General features: G+C 32.0%; 1 long non-coding RNA gene across 2 annotated transcripts in view; it reads right to left on the bottom strand.

The window, feature by feature from the left end:
• Nucleotides 1–23,160, bottom strand: part of LOC128203758 (uncharacterized) — a 340,403-nt gene that overhangs the window by 260,241 nt on the left and 57,002 nt on the right. Inside the window, exon 1 of one of the 2 annotated variants that reach the window (XR_008256037.1) lies at nt 13,967–14,106. The exons of the other annotated variant lie outside the window; for it this stretch is intronic. This is a non-coding gene — a long non-coding RNA (uncharacterized LOC128203758). Of the gene's footprint in view, nt 1–13,966; nt 14,107–23,160 lie in introns of those variants that run through there. 2 annotated transcript variants of the gene reach the window in all.

The following is a 23,160-nucleotide window of genomic DNA, read 5'->3' as shown; positions in this document are numbered from 1 at the left end:
ATTTTGTGAAAGGTTTTCGTTTGATATCCGATGATTTATATGAGTATGAAGGTCGTTATTCCCTCAGTGCTTCAGAATCTAGATAATGCCGACAGATAATACCCGTCAGACTAAGTATAGTGTCTGCTTGATAATTCAGTGGTTATAAGCAATTGGAATGACGTGATCCCTCATTACTCTCTTATTTGAAACGTACTTTACATACAAAATATACCTCAGTTATATTTAACTGACTGTATTTTGCTCAAATACATCCTATTTGATGCATGAACCTCCCTTTAAATTCACAAACCACATTTGAACTCGCTATTTTCAACATACAAAGAAACATCCCCTAAGAAATGAGTTTAACGTCGTTTCGTGCCGTTTTGAAGTGAAATTCGTGCTGTCAGCAGCAAAATCTTCCTGAATGTTTTTTTTTGCGGAACACGCCTCTGATTATGTCGGAACAGAAAATAAATTCGAAACATGAATGCATCATTGAACCTGAAAATAAGAAAAGCCACACACGAAAACAAGCTCGTTTCCTCGGATATTGAATTATTTGTTTTATTTATTATATGAAGTATTGTGTATAACAGAGTTTAATGAGGCATGTCTTCTTTTTTGTGGTTCACTGATTACAAGTTTTAAACCCACTCTGTTATCGAAAGTAAACGCACACGGCACACGCCAGTGGGACTATTCTTCTCCCAATTGCGGTATGATGTAACATTATGATAAAAGACAGTTTAGCGCATGTTTCCGCTATGCATAGTTATATTTAAATATTATTTCTTTGTAGATTTTTCAAACAATTGTACGATCTGAAAAAAGATTAACTCGTGAAAAACTACAGCTTTGCAATTGAAACAAACATATATCTCATATGTAGTATAAAGTATTACTGAGGTCATAAGTGAAAATTACCTTCGACGATAAGTGCCTTAAACAATACTACAATCACTTAAAGTTTGGGATGTCGCCCGTATTGTTTAATATTTATTAAACGAGAACATAAGATCACAATTATTACAACGAAAACAAACTTTGAAACATCTGAAGATGGCGTTCATATATATCATTGATGACTGATAGGCAGAAGAAAGCGGTATAATATATAAAACAAACACTGCTTTGAAATGTTCACATGCAGTTAAATGTATTAATTGTCTTCGGGTTATATTTCGGCTAGTTTGTCAGTGTCAATATTAGATTCGTCAATAGCTTTTTCTGGATTACTTTAAGCCTATCAATACTCATTTTGCTTTACTTCGACCAAAATACAGAGGCGTCCAGTTTTATACAATTGACTGTTGTTGTATATGTTGTCATTACAACTGAGATAATCAACTTGTAAACCAGTCGATGAAAATGTCTGTGTTAGAATTGATTAATAATTAGGAGTGAGACATGGTGAGTTCGTTCAAACAAGAGATGGTATTAATCAAATAATCAAACAAGAGATGTTTGAGATGAGATTAATAAAATAATAAAATAAATGAACTCAAAATTAATACGTTTGTTGAAAGATTATTAAGTTTGAAGAGTTTGATCGACATGTCATCATTATGAATGGAACCTTGAGTAAAGGACTTAAAGGGATAATAAGGGATTGCGTTACAATTAATGAATTATATAGGTTTTAGCTTTGAAGTAAAAGCTTATTGACTGAATATAATTTTACCCATAAGTTTTGTACTTAACTTCTAATTGTTAGAATTGGTTTTATATATTTAAATATGTTGTATAATTTGAGCACGTAAGTGCTACTTCGAACACTGCTAAAAGCCAAACGAGATATTCATTTAGCATACATTTACATTATTGATAAGTATTTGAAATATATATCTACTAAATAAAATTACGGTTACCATAAAGTGTGCACAACCAACGTGTTTTGTAATCCTTTGTCGCAAATGCACAAAAAGGGAACATATTTAGACATGCTATCATACTTATGTTTTAAAACAACAACACTATATGTCTAATAAATTGTGCCACGGAAGGGTCATTTATGCAAATACATTAAAAAGGTATCCAGTTTATCTCTGACATATATTGAGAACTTAGAAATAATATACCGGTTAAGCAACATTTAATATATAATTTATTCAACAAATGCATTCATATCATACAAAAATAACAACAAAATTCAAAATGAAACGCGAAAACTCATTTTATATGTTAGTAGTTTTTGACTGAAAAATTCTTAATATACAAGAATCTATGTGTTTGCATTTTTACTCGTTTAAAATCCGTTAATTGATATCATACAGTAACCATTGCGTGTATTGGCTGTGGTTCTTTTTTGTTTCAGATCATTTAAATGCTGATAAATGAAACTCTTCTTTGACGTTATATAATCCCTCGTTATCTTCTTATTATATTACATATATTGCATACACAAGATATCAGCATTATTTGAAAAATGAACTAAAGAGTCAAATAAAAAATGTCATTTGAACTTCCATCATGCAATGTAATATCCCCTAAGAAATTAACATCGTTCGGAGGCGTTTATCAGTGGAATTGAACACTGCCTAACGTGCTGTCATCAGAAATATCTCTTTTAGGAAAGATTTTACAAACAACGCTCCCGTTTATAACGTGTCATCATGACTTTCCTAAATTTGCTCGCATATTTAAACGTGCTCTTAAATAGAGTGTTTTAATCTTTAATACTAGATTGCATGATCATTTTTCTTAAATGGAGCATCAAAACATCACTGGAATGCATTGCATTTACACTCATTGAACTATCGGTATGAACTCGGGCTATAATTGGTTTGGTTAATAGCTTGATCTTAATTATTATAATGTGTATAAAAAGCACATTTATTATGAGATATATCGTAAGTAGTCTTGTGCGTTCGTGATATACATACGCAATCAGTGCCTTATATATTTACTTTATACGACAGTTATGTATTTGGTCACCAGACATTGAGTAGGTTTCTTCCGGGTAATCTGGGTGATTTATATAATGTCGTAATACCAATAATAATACATAATTCTATTCAAAATCGCTCTAGCGGATATAAGTTAAACCGATTCATTCATGATACACTCTATCGTATATTTTACAATTAAAGTGCTTTAGATACCATATTTGTATCATAAACAAAGCAACAAGGCAATCCAAATCAAATAAAACAAATTCAATAATGTGACATCAATAACAAGACTGTTTACACGACAAGAAAATAATACTGCTGATACATTTGAAACTACGTTACTAATTTAAAGCAATGATACACATAAGTACTGTTTTCATGTATACGCCTAATAAACAGCTATTGAAGACTATGTTTGAACAAACAGTAGACAGTGGGTGCTAATTCCATAGCTCAACTTTCTTAGAAAATAGGTCATACATCTGTTGTAAACCCAAGTAGTCTCAACAAACTTCAAAGGCCTTTTCATCCATCTTACTTCTGTTTGATTGTAAAGGTAATGTTGTAAATATCGAAGGTTAATGGTAATTAGGTGAATGTATTGTTTTGAAATGACTCATTGAGTACTGAATAAAGATGACGTTGATTTATTGCGATTGTTTGTTGTTTCCTTGGAACATGTATTAACAACTGGGAGTTTCGGATAACGATGTCAACAATTTATTGAACGGCACCCATATTATAACGTGCGCACGGCAATGTTGTTGTTTTTTTTAAAATTAAAAACACACATTAAAAACAACACCAAAAGGTACGTGCACGTGTTCTTAAAAACGCAATTCAAATGTTTTCACAATTAAAACAAACTTGCAACATAATGTTCATACTGAACCGACATTTTTTAGACTCATACACTTGACGTCGTGTGCAATTCATAGGGTGTGATTATCATTAGCCAATTGCAATGAAAAAAGAATGTATTCCTGAGCAGTCTTTTGAATTAATACAGCTTTGTAAATCTAATGTCAAAACTTTAAATATCACATTTATATTGTTATGACAGTTGGATATGCCTTGTTTATTTCAAGCCCTAGTTTATTGTTTGGATAAAGATATATGACAAACGTTACTTGTATTGGCAACATTTGAAACGTCTCAAGTTGAAGAATATGTTGACTTTCCTAACAATTATTTGTATAAAAGCATCAAAATTTTGCTTAAATAGTGCAATGTTGAAATCTATGAGAATTACTTTGATGCAAATGTAATAACATAACAAGAATTCGTTGAAATGCAGCAAACATATAACAGCTGCATACCATTAATCTATGAGCATGGTGTATCGCCATATATATTTCACAATCAATATGTGGAAGGAAAAGGGATCTCTGACGTTTTTTGATTACAAAATGATAATCAAACCACAGCATCCAGACGAAATACAAGACGATGCTCATTGCTACGTTTCGAATTTTGTGTAAAGGTGTTGTGTTGAGACAGAACTTGCGATTATAAAATATCGTTTCATTGGAACACGTGTGAGAAATATCATTTAGTAACCATAACATTGTCGAGGTGGCTTTATAAAATGGGCTTTAAATTTTACGCTCCAGATTGTAGCCTACATAAACAACCTCTGTTTGAAATATCATGGATTTGATTTCAATCAAGGGATGTAAAACGTTCATAAGGAAAGTGTTCTGGTTTATTCCCAGCTTCTATTGCTCGTGTCTCGCTTGCGCGCCTCGTGCCGAAGAAAATATATAATCGTTTGCAATGATTTCACGTATATTTGAACAATTAAAAGTGAATTATGCATGGACCGAAATTCCAGCTCATTTGATATTTTTTTACATAAGTCTACGACCAATTCATTCAAAGTTTGAGGGTTTTAGGAAAGGTCTCAATAACGTTGCGATGAGGATTGATGTGTGCACTGATGTCCTCCTGTCAGCTGGGAATAAGAAATGTTCAGGTCTAGCTTCTTCAGGCCATACCACCGTGGTAGGAATGAAGAGGGCGAGTGATTTTCGAGTTAACAAGGAAATAAAGGTTTCGAATTCAATATCAGTGTGACCTTGACCTGAGATCTCAAAATCAACTGGTCATTTACTGGTCATTTCCAACATTCCGGTCAAGCTTGAGGACCAAAGGGCTAAACATTGTCTAGTTATCACATTGACATTTTTGCATTCACTGTCATTGACCTTGACAGTATAACCTGATACCCTATGTCCAGGCATTGACGAGTTACAACTTGAACAAGCTTTTCTCGTTCAAGGAGTTCATTGTGGCCTTTGACCCGTTTAACTCTAATTCAATGAGGGTCAACTTCTGGTCACGCCCAACCTCAAATTCAAGTTTGATGACCATAGCACTAGGTACTGTCAAATAATCATGAGGACAAGCTTTTAAGATCAAAGAGGTAAATGTTTTCTTTGACCCGATGACCCGGGTCAACTACTAGTCACGCCCAACTTCCAAGCAAATTTGGAGGTTCATTGTTATCACTCTGACAAGCTTTTCGTACTCAAAGTCTCTTTAAGCTCATCTACCTGACACAACCAACCCTCAAAACAATTTTGAGATCGAAAGGTACTGTCTATTTCGAGTTATCTATCGGACATGCTTGATTACTTCATTATGAAAATAAGGAGATAAAATCGAATTGATCTACTGCTTTTGAGGTCTAATGTAAATGTAAGATAATATTCGTGCGTAATATTTTATATGCTTAGTGGAAACATACGTGGGAAGCAAAGCAAACGTCAAAGGTAATTGAAAGGCTGACTTCCTTTGTTTGCGACTGTCCATTAAATGAAATTGTAATTATGGGTATGTTTTGTCAATAGACAAAAATAAATTAACTTGCTAAGTATGATAAATTGTGTGACACGAACTCCAATGTAAATTGTTTGAAACACGTATCTTCAGCAGTCACGCACAACATTAGTTGATAGGTCGTTTCCCTTTTATAACCGATTCATTAAATGTAATGCTAATATCCATAAGACCGGCCCCAAACTGACAAGTATTTTTCAATATACACTGCGATTAGTGATCAAGTCATGCTAACACAAGAACGTATTCGTCATCCTTTTTACATTGGAAATAGTCATGTTTACAAGAGATATTGATGTAATAACACATGACAAATTCACGGGATATTTTAGGAAGAAGATTTCACGTTTATGCGCCATACGTTTGCCATATTTACTTCAAAGGAATTTCACAAAATTAAGATGAAAGCAAATTTGAAAACAACACTTTTTCACAATTAGCTTCGACACAACCAAACATATTTTCCAAACAACATTTATAAGACAAAAGAAATACACTGTTGCGGCATCCGTCTTCTAAGGACAATTTTCAAATATTACTTTTGAACAGATAACGACGTGCTTAAACGTTGCGTCTCCGCAATGCATTATAGCGTGTTTTTGTAATGGATTTCACCAGACTCAAGGATCCAGGACTTGGAAGCATTTTCATTCATGAACAAATCTGTCATGTATAATAAAAAAATGTCTTGAACTCTTAAAACGATAACAATAGTATGAATTATTAGAATAAAATGAGCCTTCACCTTAACGTCAAAGTCATGTTTTTTTTCTTGATTATCTGCATAGTAATCTACAATTTGATAAACATGTCGTATGATATTGAAGACTTCAACCTGGATACAAGCATTTTAATTAATTAAGCTAAGTGAAATATTCCTTGTACAGTAAAACTGCGGTCGTTCGAACAAGCGGTCGTTCGAGAACCGACGTTCCCTCGAGGTCGGAGCTTGGTCCCGAACTGTTATTCCTTCCATTTTTTATAAAATATTCCTACGCTGCATTAAAACCAAATTATGTCAAGGAGTCGAGCAATACGCTCGGTCCCATTACACAAATCATGCACAAAACCTTATGGCTACCTCGAGGTCATAGTTTAACACTTTTCCCGAACGTGTGTTCCAAAATAAACAAACAATTGCTAGGCGTTAAAAGTTTAGCAAGTTGTAAAAATTGCAATGACAGTTGAAGGGCAATTTAATAAGGTGTGAAAAATCGTGTTTCACTGTTAACGCATGACCGATAGTAGTTGATATGGGCATTTTAGAAGATAATTATGAGTCGTTAATGACGCGAAGTTAATTGTGAGAAATGTAAATGAGTAATAAAAATATGAATAAACACTACCATCAATCCATCAATATGGCAATTTTGTAAAATTAAAAATTATATTTATTCATTTATTGATATTTCTATTACATTTTATATTTATTATACCTTTAGTATGCGACAGCCTTTGAACATATGAGCGATTTCCGCAACACAACACATAATCGGTGTCTTAGTAAACAGACGACTTCAATATCAAAATATACTGAAAGATATTTCATAACAGACTGGATAATTGAAAATCGGGTCGTTCGAAACATCGGTTCCCTCGAGGTTTTGGCTCGATCCCCGGCGACCTCAAGCGATCGCAGTTTTACAGTATATTGACATTCATTTCTATCGGAAAAGAAATCTTGAACCCAATGTTATATGGAGGGCTAGTTAATCAATTATCGGAATGATTATTATCACCATCTGATTATTATCAAATGCAGAAACGGGAACATTGTCTGTGATGAAAATAACTTAATCATTAAAAGACATGAGCGAAATAGATGAGAAGATAAGGTTTGGAAAATACAGCATGAAAAAATGATCAAATCAAAGTTATTTACAGCAATTGAGATGTTTTTAAATTTTGAAAACGTTTTCCTGCGTAATCATATGCAAATTTTACAAAAGGAAATATTTGTCAATTGACAATACGGCTGATATTTGTAATGGCAACACAATCATTTGTACGTACTTCACTGTCATCGCAACTTTGGACCGACAGGCCCCGCAAAACTCAGCTTGAATACAAATATCGTTTTAAAAAATGTCTTGGTTACAGACGAAACACCTTTAGTTAGTACCTAAAAAAACACAAAAAACACATGCACTATTCCAAGAAAATACAATTGCTTTAACGAAACATTTGCAGTTCAGTACTTATCCAATACGGAAGATTTATTGGTTGAAACGGACTTTATTGTATGAAATGCATACAAATATTATCAATACGTCTCTTTACGGGCAATATTACAGAGCGTTGTCCTTTTTGTGCTTGCGAATATTTATATATATATATGTAAAAACATACAAAATATCGAAAAACTATACAAAAACAAAACAAGAAAGCACATAGCATTCAAAACAGAATCTTATAGGATTAATGTATGCAGTAACTAATGCGACACTGTAAGAATAATATTGTGAATTCTGAATAACATGTTTTTGCATTCGTTTAACTTTTACGAAAAACAAACATCTGCGATATGAATTGAGTTTGCAATTAACGCATATTTAATCTTCAGGTAATGAAGTGTGCATCATTTGGCATAACGCAATCACATCGTACTCATTTGTTAATCAAAATAACATTATGTTGAATGAAAAATAATTAGTTAGTACAACTAATATGAATGCGATGAAATACAATTTGAAGAGACAAAGGCGTCCTGTTCTGGATTCCAGGTATCATTCAAGGTACCGTCGTTTGTTATTGAGATATCGTCGAATCGACATGATTTCAACACGCGAAACGTCGATAAAACAAGAAAATATTCATTCACTAAGAAGTGGAGTGAATAACATCAATGGTACAAACATTTTGATTTCCAATTTCCAATGTTTCCTGTGTGTCAATTCGTTAACATATTTTAGCGTTTGCAGTTTGATAAAATACGGATATAAATGATTAATCTAAATTATACATGAGGCAAAAGCTGTTTCATAAAAATATCTTGCACAATAGAGTTACACGACCAAAAGACATATCACCTAGTATTTATGCAAAAGCTACAAAAACAAGCTCAGTAGCAAAACGTTTAAACATTAACCCGGTTTAGTGGCACTGGGCAAACGCCAAAGACATAGAACACAAAATCACAAACAAGAAACATAGAATAACAGCACAAAACTCCACAAACAGCACAGTGCATACATATTATATATATAAAAAGGTATGTTTATCAAGAATTGATAGGTCCCGCCTTGGAACGGTTAGTAAAATGTAAATTTACTAAGGGTTTAAACCAGTTTATGTGCACAAACCTCACTCTTATCCCAACAATCCTTAATAAAGATAAAACGCAAAAGGTCAATCGTATCAAAGTATGCCTTAATTTGAGCAAATTTATCAATAAAACAAATAATAATACACGTATAGGTAAACCCAAAGTACTTCTATGATTAGAGGTCCCAACTCTATCTGCAGACGGAGGGATACAATTCAGAGCACCTAATGCAAATACTTTTCAAAGATACGATGCAGTGATTGTTAGTAACTATAAACACCCCACACAGTCTGCCTTATAAAATAAAAGGTTTAAAACTGTGTGATCATAGAGTTTTATAATAAAAAGCATCATTGTACTGAAACTGGGAACAAATAAGGAAAACATTATTAAAAATAAAAGCGACATGTATTCGCTAATCTTTCCTTCCAAATGATTTGAAAATGTAAAATATTTGAAGAAAATGAAGTCACATGCCAAAACACTTCGAGTCAGTACTCTCAGACACAAAATGTATCTTAAAGGGATTGTTTTCATGTTCCATGTATGGCTACAAGAATCAAAGAGCAACCTACAAGGTAATTACTATAAATAGCCCATACAGACTTCAAAGGCTTTTCGTTCGAATTATTACTGATTAATTGCTTAAGGTGCGTTGCAAATGTAAAAATAGTAAAAGTATACATTTGTGAATATGAACTTTGATGTATACAATTTGTATGCATTCACGTATGTTTATTTCGGACAAAACTTGGATTTCGGATAGCGCGATTAATCGATTTGTTTAAATGCAATGATGTAAGAATTGAATATATTTGAATTTTAATATAATTTTGTAGCAAAAATAACCCTAAAAATCAAAATGTCCGAGTTCATTAAAACCGCATGTTTCAGGAAAGTTTCCTAAATCAGCAGAAATTGCAATATCGTGTGTTATACTTAACCACCGCTTTAACACGTTTTAACGTTGTGATGTTATCAATATCTTTAAATGGTGATGTTCTACTTTTAATTGTTAAATGAAAGTATAGTTGTAATGTATAAGCATATCATAAAGCTAATGTAAACTTAAATCACTCTTGCTAAAAACAGTGAGCGTTCATTATAATTCAAAAAACAGCTTATTACGAAAAAAGGTATCCTTCTATTAAAAAGTAATAAAACTATGTAGTATCCTTAAACCTCAAAGGTCGTTTTTCTCCTGTCTGATTTCTGTTTTATTGTTAAAGTAGCGTTGTAAATAGCGTAAGGTAATTGGTGAAGATTGGTGAAGATTAGTGAAAGTATTATTTTGTTAATGCAAACTTCAGATGAGCAATAAAAAGCTGAATAAAGATGACGTTGATGTTTTGCATTTGATGCTATTAAAAAAGTATATGAATATATATTAACAGGAAAATTAATGTAACAAATACATTGACAATCTTTTTTCGTTTAAATGGAAGAGTGATTTTTTGAAACAAAAAAATAAATAAAACTAACAACAAATTGAAATTCATTGCAGATTCCGCAGCAATCTTTTTAACAGCATAGTTGAACGATATTGCCTCTTGACTCCAGAGTTGTTGCCCAGAAAATGAACGCGCACTTAAACACGAATGTGGCCATTCACTTATATGAAAAAGAAAAGAAATATCAAACAGAGGCAAACTTGTTCAATTAATGGTTTGATGGTATACATGTATTACCATCAGCAGAATATAAGTTTTCTTATAAGGCTTTCTAATTTTAGGGTTAAGTTTGATTGACTACTCAAACGTTTTTACTTATAGTTCAAATAACCATGGTTAATAATCGGTTTAAGTTTTCGATCACTTGAACCGTTACGTTTTATGCACACTGTTGTTAAGGTCATGATCATTGTACACCAACCGATTGTTGTAGATCACTTAATCAATGATTACACGACTCTGCGTTTCTGCTCATTGCTGGAATCTAAATGAACATGATCGAGTATGTAACTGATATCTCAAAAACGTAAGACCGGCTATAGTTCAGGGAAGTTAAATCTACAGTGTTACGTTAAACTCATTATTTTTGATGATAGAAATATCTTAAAAATAGTAGTGATTGCAATTAACTCAAACCAGTTTTCATTAAATCAATTAATAACTGATTTATATTAATAGGGGAAATACATTACATCTGAATAGGTAAACTCAAACCGATATTGAGATGTTTTGTCTCTGGAATAATTGCAGCCGATAAGGCCTAATTGATCAAATCAGCAACGAAGTGTCAGGTTAAAATAATGTAAAAATAAATACATATCGGAGTAGACATTTGCATACAAATCAAAAGATCAATTGAAATAAGTTTGTCATACTTCTTCAGAAATTGTATTTGAAATGCATTCTTGACAATGTAATATTTAAGAATGGGATAAAATGATATCGTTATTTCTATTTTAATCTAAAATACTTCCCAGAGTCTTGTGCATTTATTTAAACCAGTGAATCAACTACCTGTCAATGTGTGATATATAAGCCCACGATATGTGTTTGGAAGATGTCATGAAAGAAATGTTTGTTTTCAAAGTCTGCTCAAAATATTTAGTGTCTTTCCGGAAACTAGAGAACTCAGGATGATTTAACTGATATAGCTTATTACACATATACTTTGCAAATCACTTTGTTCAGATAATTGTAAATCAATATAATCATATTGGCCAGCTATTCTAGTGCTACTCGTTTCAAATCCGTTAATTGGTATCATACAGTTAACAATACGTGTATATGTTGTTGTCCTTTTCTGCTTTAGACTATTCAAAAACTGATAAAATGAACTCGTCAGGTTCAGTTTGTCGTCCGCTATATAACTCAGTGTTTATAGAACTGTGTCACAGAAGTTGTATAACCCCTCGTTATTTGCGATTGTAAGTTCTTTCCTAGGAATATGTATGAACAACTGGGAGTTTCGGATAACGATGTAAATGATTGCACAGTTATCTACAAACTGTTTATATTTGTATTGTGTTTTTTTTAAAAAAAATATGATACTTAATTCAAGTGAAATCAAAATCAATACATACACATTTACAACAGCTATATATGTTCAGTGATAACATTTTAACTACTTACTTAAATGACATTTATGGAAAATATCAATTATCGATAATATGATAGTAACCGTATATTTAACAGTTAAAACTCAAAAATATTAAATGAGTGGTGAATACTTAAATATTAACGTTGATCTACTATCATCTTATAAGGTAGAAATACCGTGTTTTATGCGCCCTTCTTTCAAATCAAACTTGGAATACTTCATAATAACACTTGTTTGTGGCAATCATTCATCCTTTTGAGTATATTTACACAACTGTATTAATTATGGCAAATCTTATTTAAGAGAAGGAGTGCATCTTTAAGATGACTATTAAAGACAATGTTTTCCGCCATAAAGTGGATATATACTTTTTATCAAAATATAAAAATGTCCACCTAGACCTCGTTACCAGGCCAATTACGTCAACCCTGGATGGATTGTAAATTGGTATTTAAGTATTCATAATTTTAATTACTGTTTACAGCCAAGTTAAGTTATTCGTCGGATCTCGTGATTAGATTAGCCTCAATGCACTTCATCTTTGTCTTCTTTCATTTACAGATTACTGCAAAGTGTTCTTGCTTCTCATGGTAATAAACGTTAAATCAGTGGGTGACACTATTGGGGAAGACAATTGGAGTGTTAATTGAACTTTACTCCACGCTGACGTAGACACCAAACATCTCAACATGTTTACGGCGGGTGCAAGTTTTTCTGTTCGTGCTAATGTCAGTGTACCGTCTGGCGTGTAACGTGGACATCACATATTCACAAGTTGAGCGTATAATGTTAAGCGATATATGCATATCAAACAGAAATTAGGTTACGTGCTGTGACCCGTATCTAAAGTTTGAAAAACCTCGTGGCCAATTCCATTTGTGTCCTCTTTTTTATATTTAATTTAACGATTTAACAAAGCACTATTGTTGTCCCTCTATAGTTTTCTTTATTATATATTGTGTACAGGTATTGATTAATAAATTGTGTTAACCAGCTCTAATAAAAAAGGAAATAATGCTAAACATTCCCCGAACTGATGAAAACATTGACAAAGTTGTTCATATTAACCCCTTTGTTATTTTCGATTGATAATAAATTGTTATATAAATGCAAAGAAATCAGTTTTGATGCAAATGATAAAATAAGCTAATGCCTTTTGGGATTTTTTGAAAGAACATATCGTTTAACGAACAAGGGTAAGGCAGATGTTGCATTTTATTTTCAATAATACCCTCTTTTCCTCCTCCCCCTCCTTTCCTCTTTTCTATCATTACTATCACCCCCGCTCCCCCCAACTACCGTGCAATTCTCAACCCACTTTTGTAAGAAATTATATTTCTAAATATATAGCATCGTACCATAACATGGCGTAATACTCATATTGTACCAGTTATTCTTCAATATATTTATATCACTTCGTACAAGCAGTAGTGTATCAAACAATTCCTGAATGTTTTTTTTTGTTTCTCTAACAATGAAAACAGAAAAGAGACTTAGTAAAGCCAATTATGGTTAACTCTCAATTCTGTGATTTACTCACTGTTTATGCGTTTCATCACTCCTTGTTTTATATGTATATTATGCATTTCTGTAGCTTAAATGCTTATTTACTTTGTTCAATATTTTCTGCAATAAATACTGGTTAACCAAAACAGTATGTTTCGTTGCGGGATTAATGTTAGTAAATTTATAATTAAACGTGATCTAGCTGAAATATTAGTATAAAATTGACCATAGAAAAATAAATATAATTCAAAACGAGTCGCAAAATATGAACTCTCTTTTACATATTTGGAAGTTTCCTTGTGTCAAGCCGAAACGATAACTATTGTCTCACAGCATCAAATATATCGAAACATTTCAAGTGATGTTTCGTTTATAAATATGTATTCTAATATTAACACTCAAAGTATATATTATGAATTAATATACTCACAATGAATTTGTTTTCTCTTTTTATTCCACTTTATTTTATAACAGCCTGGATAAATTGTTCAATAGAAGCTCTAACCAGAAACACAAACAGACGTTGGTGGAACAAAATCCGGTGTTTAATCAACTCGGAGTTGTAACGGCGTATATATCTGTTTTGCAACGAGGCTGGAGAAGCCTGCATGACAATTATTATCCACTGGAACTTATATTCAGGAAATTGACTTGTTGTGCAAAGTTCTGTACTTATATCTTTTATCGGTTAATTAAAAAAGGAGTAAATAATATATCCGCATATTTTTTTTAATTCATACATTATTTCTGAATGTCAATTCAGAAAAAGCACTCCAACAATTATGTGTTTAAGAGCGACGAAATATTGTTGATAACTCGGAATTTTGTATGATTACATTCCCTACGATACGGTGCCAGTGTTCAATGTTTTATTTAAACCGTTATTAAAATCTAAAATAAGTCTCTTTGAGTGTCGTTTGTGCATTTCGTTAAGAAACTTTGGATTCAATTGAAAAAATAGCAATAATATCAGAAAAAAGTTATTTCACAATAAATACGGAATTAATAAACGGTATCTTAATAAATCAACCAGTTTCTACTAGTTTGTTAGAAGACAACGACAGGTTGCCAGCTTTTAACTTTCCGATTAAAAGTTGCCTCTGACTGACTTCACGAATTTAGCCACCATCAATTACGTTGTATATAAAGAAGGACCCCAACATGTCTTTAACTGTTCAACCCTGTTTACTCCAAAGAGTTGAGATGTGCTAGTGCAATCATAAACGTGAATCGATTGGAACGGTGATGTTCGCAATTTCACAATGTAAAATGCTTTTTAAAATGTTGAATTATGAACAATATTTGCTTTATGTAATGTTAATGAAACATTTAGAAGACCGTAACAGCACTCTTTTGTCGTTTGGTACCGTTGACCATTTCCACTAGTAACGCTACCGTAGCTACATTACGTGCAAGACCGAAATAGATCTAAACGTTAATGATGCATTTGTGTTGACTTCGCTTCACAATGATCGAAAATCTTTGTTGACATACCTACTCTGGTCGTATAATAATCTGATTCAGGTTCAGGACCACCAAATTGACTTAGAAGTATACTTTGAACAATCAGGGACAATGTCGTGCTAGTGAGAGCTAGGCTAACTATTTTATCAACTTACAACAATGCATGAAATATAAAACCTAGATCATAATTAAAATCCTCTGCAACTGACAACCTGCATTATGTATTAAAACAGTTGTTCATCATTTGCTTGACATTCAGAGATGTATTATACACGGATTAGCTGTAATGAAGATTCATGACTCGTTAAATGATAAAGAAAGACTGGACTATTTATATGGGATGAATAGAAGCGGTCTTCACTCGGTTGAAAGTTAAAACCTTTGAGTGCTTGGCTTGGTTACACATGTTAAGATAGTATTAAGTGTTCTCACGTATCCCTTTTATTAAATTTGATAGCACGCAATTATTTAATAGAAAGTACGTTTATTAGTAAATGACATTTGGTTATTATTCGTCCATTAAAGGTTGTGGTATTGTACGTTAAAGGTTTTCTGTTCATTTTAAAAGCTGCACATTTTCTCGATGCAAAAAAGAGCACTCGTTAAGTGTTTGTCTGCCATTAATTTTCTTTCCAGGTTATTAAAAGCTTCTCTTTTGAATTTAATGAAACAATCTGACGGTTTCTTAATTTAATTCCATTTGACAAATGGGTTTGCTGCATGCTTTGTAATGCGCCAAACCAATGTTTTGTGATTGAATTAGCATTTCAGAAAAAAAACATCAAAATGTGAACAAAATATCGGCCTGGTCTTAGCGCTAGTTCAGTGTTCTGGTTTCACATTATTCAAACAATGATATTTCTATCCTCCGTACTTTGTCTTTGTCAATAGCATTACTTGAAAGGTATTTGAGATAATTACATCAAACTTCATATACAGATATAACTCTGGGTGCCGTTTGTTTGAGTTTAAATGTCAATTGATTCATTAGAGTAAATTGCAGCAAGGCGAAATTGATAATGTGTTTAATTTTGCGGGTGATATGAAAGTCTGCGGTTGTTCTTGTTTCTGAATATGTCATAATGACATAATAGCAATAGCAAAATAAATTGTGAAACACAAAAAAAAAATGTTATTCACTTATTGTTATGAGTTATAACGCGTTAATATTCAGTAGTGATTTGCAGGATGGTTAAATTATAATTAAACATCAAGGTTTCTGTAGCAAGAAATGATTTTACGTTCATCATTTGAAATAAACAATAAAAACGTGTTTGTGAATTCCGAGGACAAACACAACGTGGCATATTAAATGATGATTTGCTCAACCGAACGCTGCGATAGCACCTATTTCATGCTTGATATGTATTGCGTATTTCAAAATAGTTTGAATTCAATAATAGTTGCATTAACATTCCAAAGATGTCGGAATTATCATTACTGGCAGAAACAATGGCATTATAATGTTAATAACTTCAAATACGTCTATTATATCGTACACAAGGGAATGCAACGCATTTTCAAAATAATCACTTGCAAAAACATGCATTTTATGATTGTAACTTTAACAACAAAACATGTGTTAAGATAATCTAGTTGAACATATTGTTCTGCAGTTGATCATAATCTGCTAGATCTTAAATAAAGCATTTAATTTCATGTAGTGCACTTTTGGTCAAACGCCAAATACCGAAAAGTAAATGACTATGGGCCAGTTTCAGTTTTGGTGTCAATGGTTTCAACAGTTTCGAACTCGGTTTTGATAGTTTGGCTTGAAGTAACAAATGCATGGTTTTGTGTACAGTTTATACAACATGACGGAGCTACTGCATGTAGCCATTATTTCTAATTATAAATATAACCTTTATCATTTAGCTCATTTGCCCATTGTAAGGCATTGTTATCAAAAGGATTGAGTTTCAACAAACGTGGTTGATCACTTTCTGCCATGTTGGTTTCAAAGTAAACTAGTTTTCGGATGGAACGAACCGATGAGACCGCCTCCGGTAGGGGTTTCAATAGTTTCGAAAACCGGTTTCGGTTTTCGTTAAAAAAAAACGATAAAACTTGTGTTGGTTTTATTTGAAACTGTAACAACAAATGCACAGTTCGTTAAACCGAAATAAAACCGAAACCAGTTTATAACCAACAAAAACGCCCTATATAATACTCTTTATATTGTAACCCCGTGCGTTTCCTGCCGTGTAGAAATGTGCTTCCTTTTATTTAAATATGTGAATATATATAGGCTGTAATTAAACTCAAATATATGAGGCAAATCTCAGTATGATAAATGAAATTATAATACAAAAATGGTATTGAATTATTAGGAAAGTGATTTATATCATTATACGTCCATACCACGTGGTTATGATGTCTTAAAATCGTAAACGTGATGGATAGTTTTGATTTAATAGCCGATCAGGGAATTGTTTTACAAAAATATCGGCTGTAAAAACTTTGTTGTGTGCATGATTGTCCAAATTTCACGCTTAACCAACTATACAGTACAGTTTATCTGCTTGTTCCATCTATTTGCTTGGTACATTATCTGTTGAAAATATATGCTTGGTTAAAAACAAAACACGCCTAGCATTTCGAAAAATGTTTGTAAGGTAAAACGAAAACTGACAGAGAGTTAAAGATTGAAATATTTTGTCGACTTGGTGCCATTAAACCGGGTTCATGTTTAAACTTTTTGATTTAAACATATTTTATTCAACATATCTATATATCTATACATACATATAATACATGTTAAATATAATTTAAGTATTTGCATTAATATATTGAATCTATATATATTTAAACTTTTTGCTACTGACCTTGTTTCTGTAGCTTTTCGCATAACTTTGGATATAATATTATGTTCATAAACTTACTGGAAATGTAATAGTTTGTGGCGACTGCTGAGAATCGTCTAAAGGTTGAGGCTTGGAGAAAAGTTCGAATCCGTCGTTTACACTCGAAGAGCATATTCGATATCCTAAATATGTGTCGAGGAAGCGTGAACTCAAACTGCATATGTAACATGTAATGTTTAGTATAGTTATTGTTTGAATTGAATTTGTCTTGATGTTCATTCTTGATCGATTAAATACCAAAATGTAAGGTTTTCATATCTAGGAGTATTTCCAGCGTTGTCCAAAAAGAGTTCAAGTGTCGATTATGTTTGCTGAAAGTGTTCGGTACTGACAATTAATTAAGTTGTATATTACTTTAAATTCGCAAGGTCATGAGAATACCCTCCTGGAAAACATTTTTCAGTAGAACAAACATGCTGAAATTGCGATGCTAAAAAATATCATAGCCGGTGCCGATGAATATTGATGCTGATAACGTTTATTCGGTAAAAGACAAAAGTGCTCATATTAGGCCATGCATGTTTTTGTTAAACACGGACACAGATGTGATATTATTAAGTTAAATGATAACGATGATCAATTGGAATTTATTTATTTCGACATTATATAATTTCGCTTGATCCTAAGCGTATTGTATATCTTCCTAATAGTGCAATAACGATCAAACGCCAAATAATGAGGACTTAATAGCCAAATATTACAATCTAATAATGGGTTATTAACTGGATATCAAAGAAACTTATAGACAATATAAGGCCAAAAATTATAAAAAACAAAACATTTTACCATCCTATTGGACATCATTTGTTATCAATAGCTATCTTATTTGATCACAAACAACACGTAATACTCTGCACGTAAGCTATTTAATAAAAGGAAGGAAGGGAAAATACGAAATATTCAATATTCTGTTTTAAAGTTTTTTTTGTTTTTTTTTAATTAGGTTATTGACGAAAAAATAATAATACATATTAATGCCTAACGGAAAACGCACACTTGCTCTCTTGACCATGACCATAAAGTATATTTTAACATCGAATTATAAAAACTTTAAAAATACATGTATAAATAATGTGAAGAGTATGATAGTTCCGGTATAAGGGTAGGAATAGTAAACAGTTTTTATATAATAGACTATTTAGCGAAATATTCATGTTTAAATGTGACAGAAGTATTCATCTTTTTTGTTGCATAAGCTAAGAAGAAGTTTTTTGGCTGATTCTTATTTAAAGTTTGGTTTGTTTTATGTTTCTTGTTTGCCTCAGCAGATGTAATAATTTTAGGAAAATATTGTTTTGTTCCCAAATCGTAAAAGAGCTAAATTAATGCATTAACTGAGGAAGTGTTGCTCTCATATGTATTCAATATATGTGCACGTATTATCTAACCATAATTCAAGAAAATGTTTCTCAGTATTACTCTTAAATGAACAAAACAGCACCAATTACACGATGCATTGTTTTAAACATTCCACGTATTGATAAAAAGGGTATATCATTATCTTCAAAATTAATGGTATATTTTAACTTTGCACAAAAATTTATGTTTAATTATTTCAATAAAATTAATACATTATAAATAATACTGCAAACAGGAAAACGCATCAAGTCAAATCAAATTATACTTATACTGATGTTGGAATAACCTTGATAGTATAAGGTTAATACTACTTATTAATAATAGGTAATATAAACCACTTTTCGTCTGTTAAAATATTATATGGACATATTTATTAGTCTAAAATACAGGAAAACGTACTTTGCATAAACAATTATATATTGTCATATTAATGACGAGTCTAAGTAACTAAAACTATTCTGATGTCTGACCGGCGTAAAGGTATGCCAATGTTTCAACCGAAATATGTCCTAATCATGTCCTGTTGTTTCATGGGAAGTGTTCGTGTGCCCCGAGAGTAATACCCTGATTGCTGTAACCCTACGTGTTGCAAGTTTCTTAAATTTTAGCTTTGAAACCCAAGAACGGAATATCGCCAATACGTAATAATATCTTATGTTGCCTTCGATAATAATATAATATAATAAACCATTTGCACATATGTAATGAAAATTATGACCCAAGCTGATCTGATTTCAATTGTATTTCACACGTATATAATAAGTATGAATATATTAATATCGGTTTGGATTTAAAGTGACACTCTTATTCAAAATTAGAACATACACATAAATAATAAACATAGATTGAGTAATAAACCTTTGACTACTTACTAAATAATGCTTTTATGGAAAGTATTGATTTCTGATAACAATAATGTAACCGTGTATTTCATAGCTGAAAACGCAAAAATATTAAATGATTAGTGAATGCTTAAAGATTTACAGTGATTTATTTTCGGCGCATAGGGTAGAAATACGTTGTTCTTCTGCACCTTTTTTTAAATTAAACTCGGTATCCTTCATAAGAACCATTGTTATTGACATTTATTTATATTTTTTGGTATATTTAAACAATTGTATTCATTGTGGTAAATCTTATTTGGGAGTAAGAGTGCATCTTTAACTGTTCACTGACAGCATTGTTACATATCAGAACATCACTTTCGACGACCCGATGGTATATATACCTTAGAAAGGCGGTAGTTTTTGCGTATCAAAACTATATTGTTTCGATACTAGTATTTCTTTTTTAATACATTTTAAGAATAAACAAAATAGTTATAGAAGGACTAATAAGGACTTACAAATTTAAAATTAACAATTTCAAACATAAACCAATAAAGGCATATCCCATTGAGCGAGCTCTTGTGTATTCACTTGTTTTATTATGGCAAGGCCTTAGGATTCCTGCAGTTAATCCTCCGTGACTGTCATCTCTTGGCACACATAATTATAATGTTACATATTTCAACCAGTGTGATAAAATGTTCTGAAACAAACCCCATTCACAGTAAATCACCACCTACTGCTTTCAACCGATATATCGAATACGTGATTATTTTTTACGAGCATCCTAACCAGACCAACTAATTTGTTTCGAAGACAATACCACTCGACGAAAGTGAGTTAAATGTGATTAATTGCCTGATATAACAGTTTTGTCCCAATAAATCTTATCTTTTAGAATTTTGAAATAATATGCACATTACCGCCAGTATTCACGATGTATTAGCAAGCCCATTATGTACAACCATTTAACATATAACTAAGAGCATTGAATTATTTTCAGCCCATCGCTTTATGCTTCTATAAATGATAACCCCGACCAGAATTAATAGGAGGCAGATATTTAAATCAATACCAATTCATTTATAATACAACTAAGAACACACATTAAATGTTTAACACTCTTCTCTCCCTCTCCGTGATAATTCGTAGACCGACGAAATGTATTTAATACCAAATTGTATACTCTGAGAACATACATTGTCAAGACCTGGCCCGATCTTAAGTAAGTTACAACAATATAAAGGTAAACATACAAATTTAGTGTTATTAGTTATGTTTTTATATGAAAGAGTACAGCGTTTTTTCAAGACACTGCTGTGAAGGTGATGAGCTTCTTTTTATCTTGTTAATTATTGCTTGAGAAAGTTATTTTGGCTAAAGGTATAAGATAGAATTTAACATGTTACGCTTAAGATATACATACGGAATTTGAGTCGAAAAAATCTTCCCCAAGACGACTTTCAGTTAAATAATTTTTAATTATTTTACTTATGTTTAAGATAATTGAAGTATTCTGTACTCAACAATGTAATACTAGTGTCTTATTGGTGTTATATGCATAAAAAGATGACCCAGCAAATGTACAAGTGGCGTCCCCTCCCTTATCTTTGTGAACTTCTTTTGATACCTTATACATATGGATTACACTAAAATATACACTTAAACACGTATTTTTGTTTTTAGGGGACGACCCAAAATAGCATACCCTGTTTCACTCTGGCTGTTGAACAGCCCCTGAAAAGGACTTTGGGTATAACACCTAACCCAGTCGGTGAAAGTAATATCATTTTCAACCAGAAAGCATAACTGAAAAACATTTAAATCATTAAAGTTCATTTTATTAATTTAAGAATGCATAATTGTTCTGCTGCTTCAGTTAATCTTAACTTCTGTAATTGTGATCCATCTTTGTATGACAGAACGAAATAAAGTGCAGATTGTTTGACAGAATAACTTTTCAATGAAACAAAAATACAATCCATGCCACCTTCGAGATTTAAAGTCGGTAGTTTATAAATTTTATAACTACAGCAGGCAATGAAAACTAATAAGCATACCAGGTGATCTGTATCAACTGAAATGTAATGACAACCAAATTGTTTGTTATTTGACAAATTATATACCTTACATTGTTTGCATCGAACGACCTCTCATACAAACCAGCAGTAGTAAAAGCAACACAAAATGAATTGAATTTCTGTAAACATTTCACCCAAACATTTAAAATAAATAAGTTTGTCATATAACTTTTGATTTGTGATTTTAATAACAGTTGTCATCTGATGGCAATATATTTTTGTACATTTTCTTTGAGATACAAAATGTTGATTTGTCAAAACAAATATTTGTTTTCCTTTCACTGTCCTTATTGCCATGCATTAAATAAGACTTTTCCAAATAAGAAATTTAGAATGTAAAAAAAACGATTTGATGAGGTGTTTTAGCAGCTGCGTATATCATGACATTTTTGTTAATTCAGCTGGTACATTTTTTGAAAGGAAAATCAAAGTTTTGTCATATCCCTTAGTCGTAGATTTCGCCGGCTACCGCGTCTACCCTGACAGTATTTAAAACAAAGTTATTTAAATTAAACTACGTTACTGTTTACGGTTCCTAAACCACAATTTATTGATTGTTCAATGTGCATATGTTTTTACTTAAAATACTCGATATTCAATGAATCAATGTTGTTTACTTAGTTTCTCCTTATCGTGAAAATGCGGTTACTTAATGCCAAGACTTATAATGAGGCTATGTCGACAGAAGTTTAATATTTGTTGTCTTATAACGTTATGTTTCTTGTTTGTTTTCGCTTGGTCTTCATAATTTAATCAATTTATAGGTAAGACTGGGCCTGTCCCCAATGTCATTTTATTGTATCTTTAACTCATAAATTTGCAATGGACACTACAAGGCTTATATTCAAACAATTTCACAGTGCAACAGACACATGCTTCATTATAGCTTACTAGCCTTGCTTGTGCGAATACCTATATATAAGTGTTTCAAATTGAGTGTTTTAATCAAGATGCAAAAGTTATTGTCTACTGTGATGCTATGAGGTGATATCGCTCTTGACAATAAACTTAGTTTCTTTGCACGCTTTT

This window comes from Mya arenaria, chromosome 9, assembly GCF_026914265.1.
Source record: "Mya arenaria isolate MELC-2E11 chromosome 9, ASM2691426v1".
NCBI lineage: Eukaryota > Metazoa > Mollusca > Bivalvia > Myida > Myidae > Mya > Mya arenaria.
The sequence above is the reverse complement of the archived record's forward strand: the minus strand, read 5'-3'. Positions and strand labels throughout refer to the sequence as shown.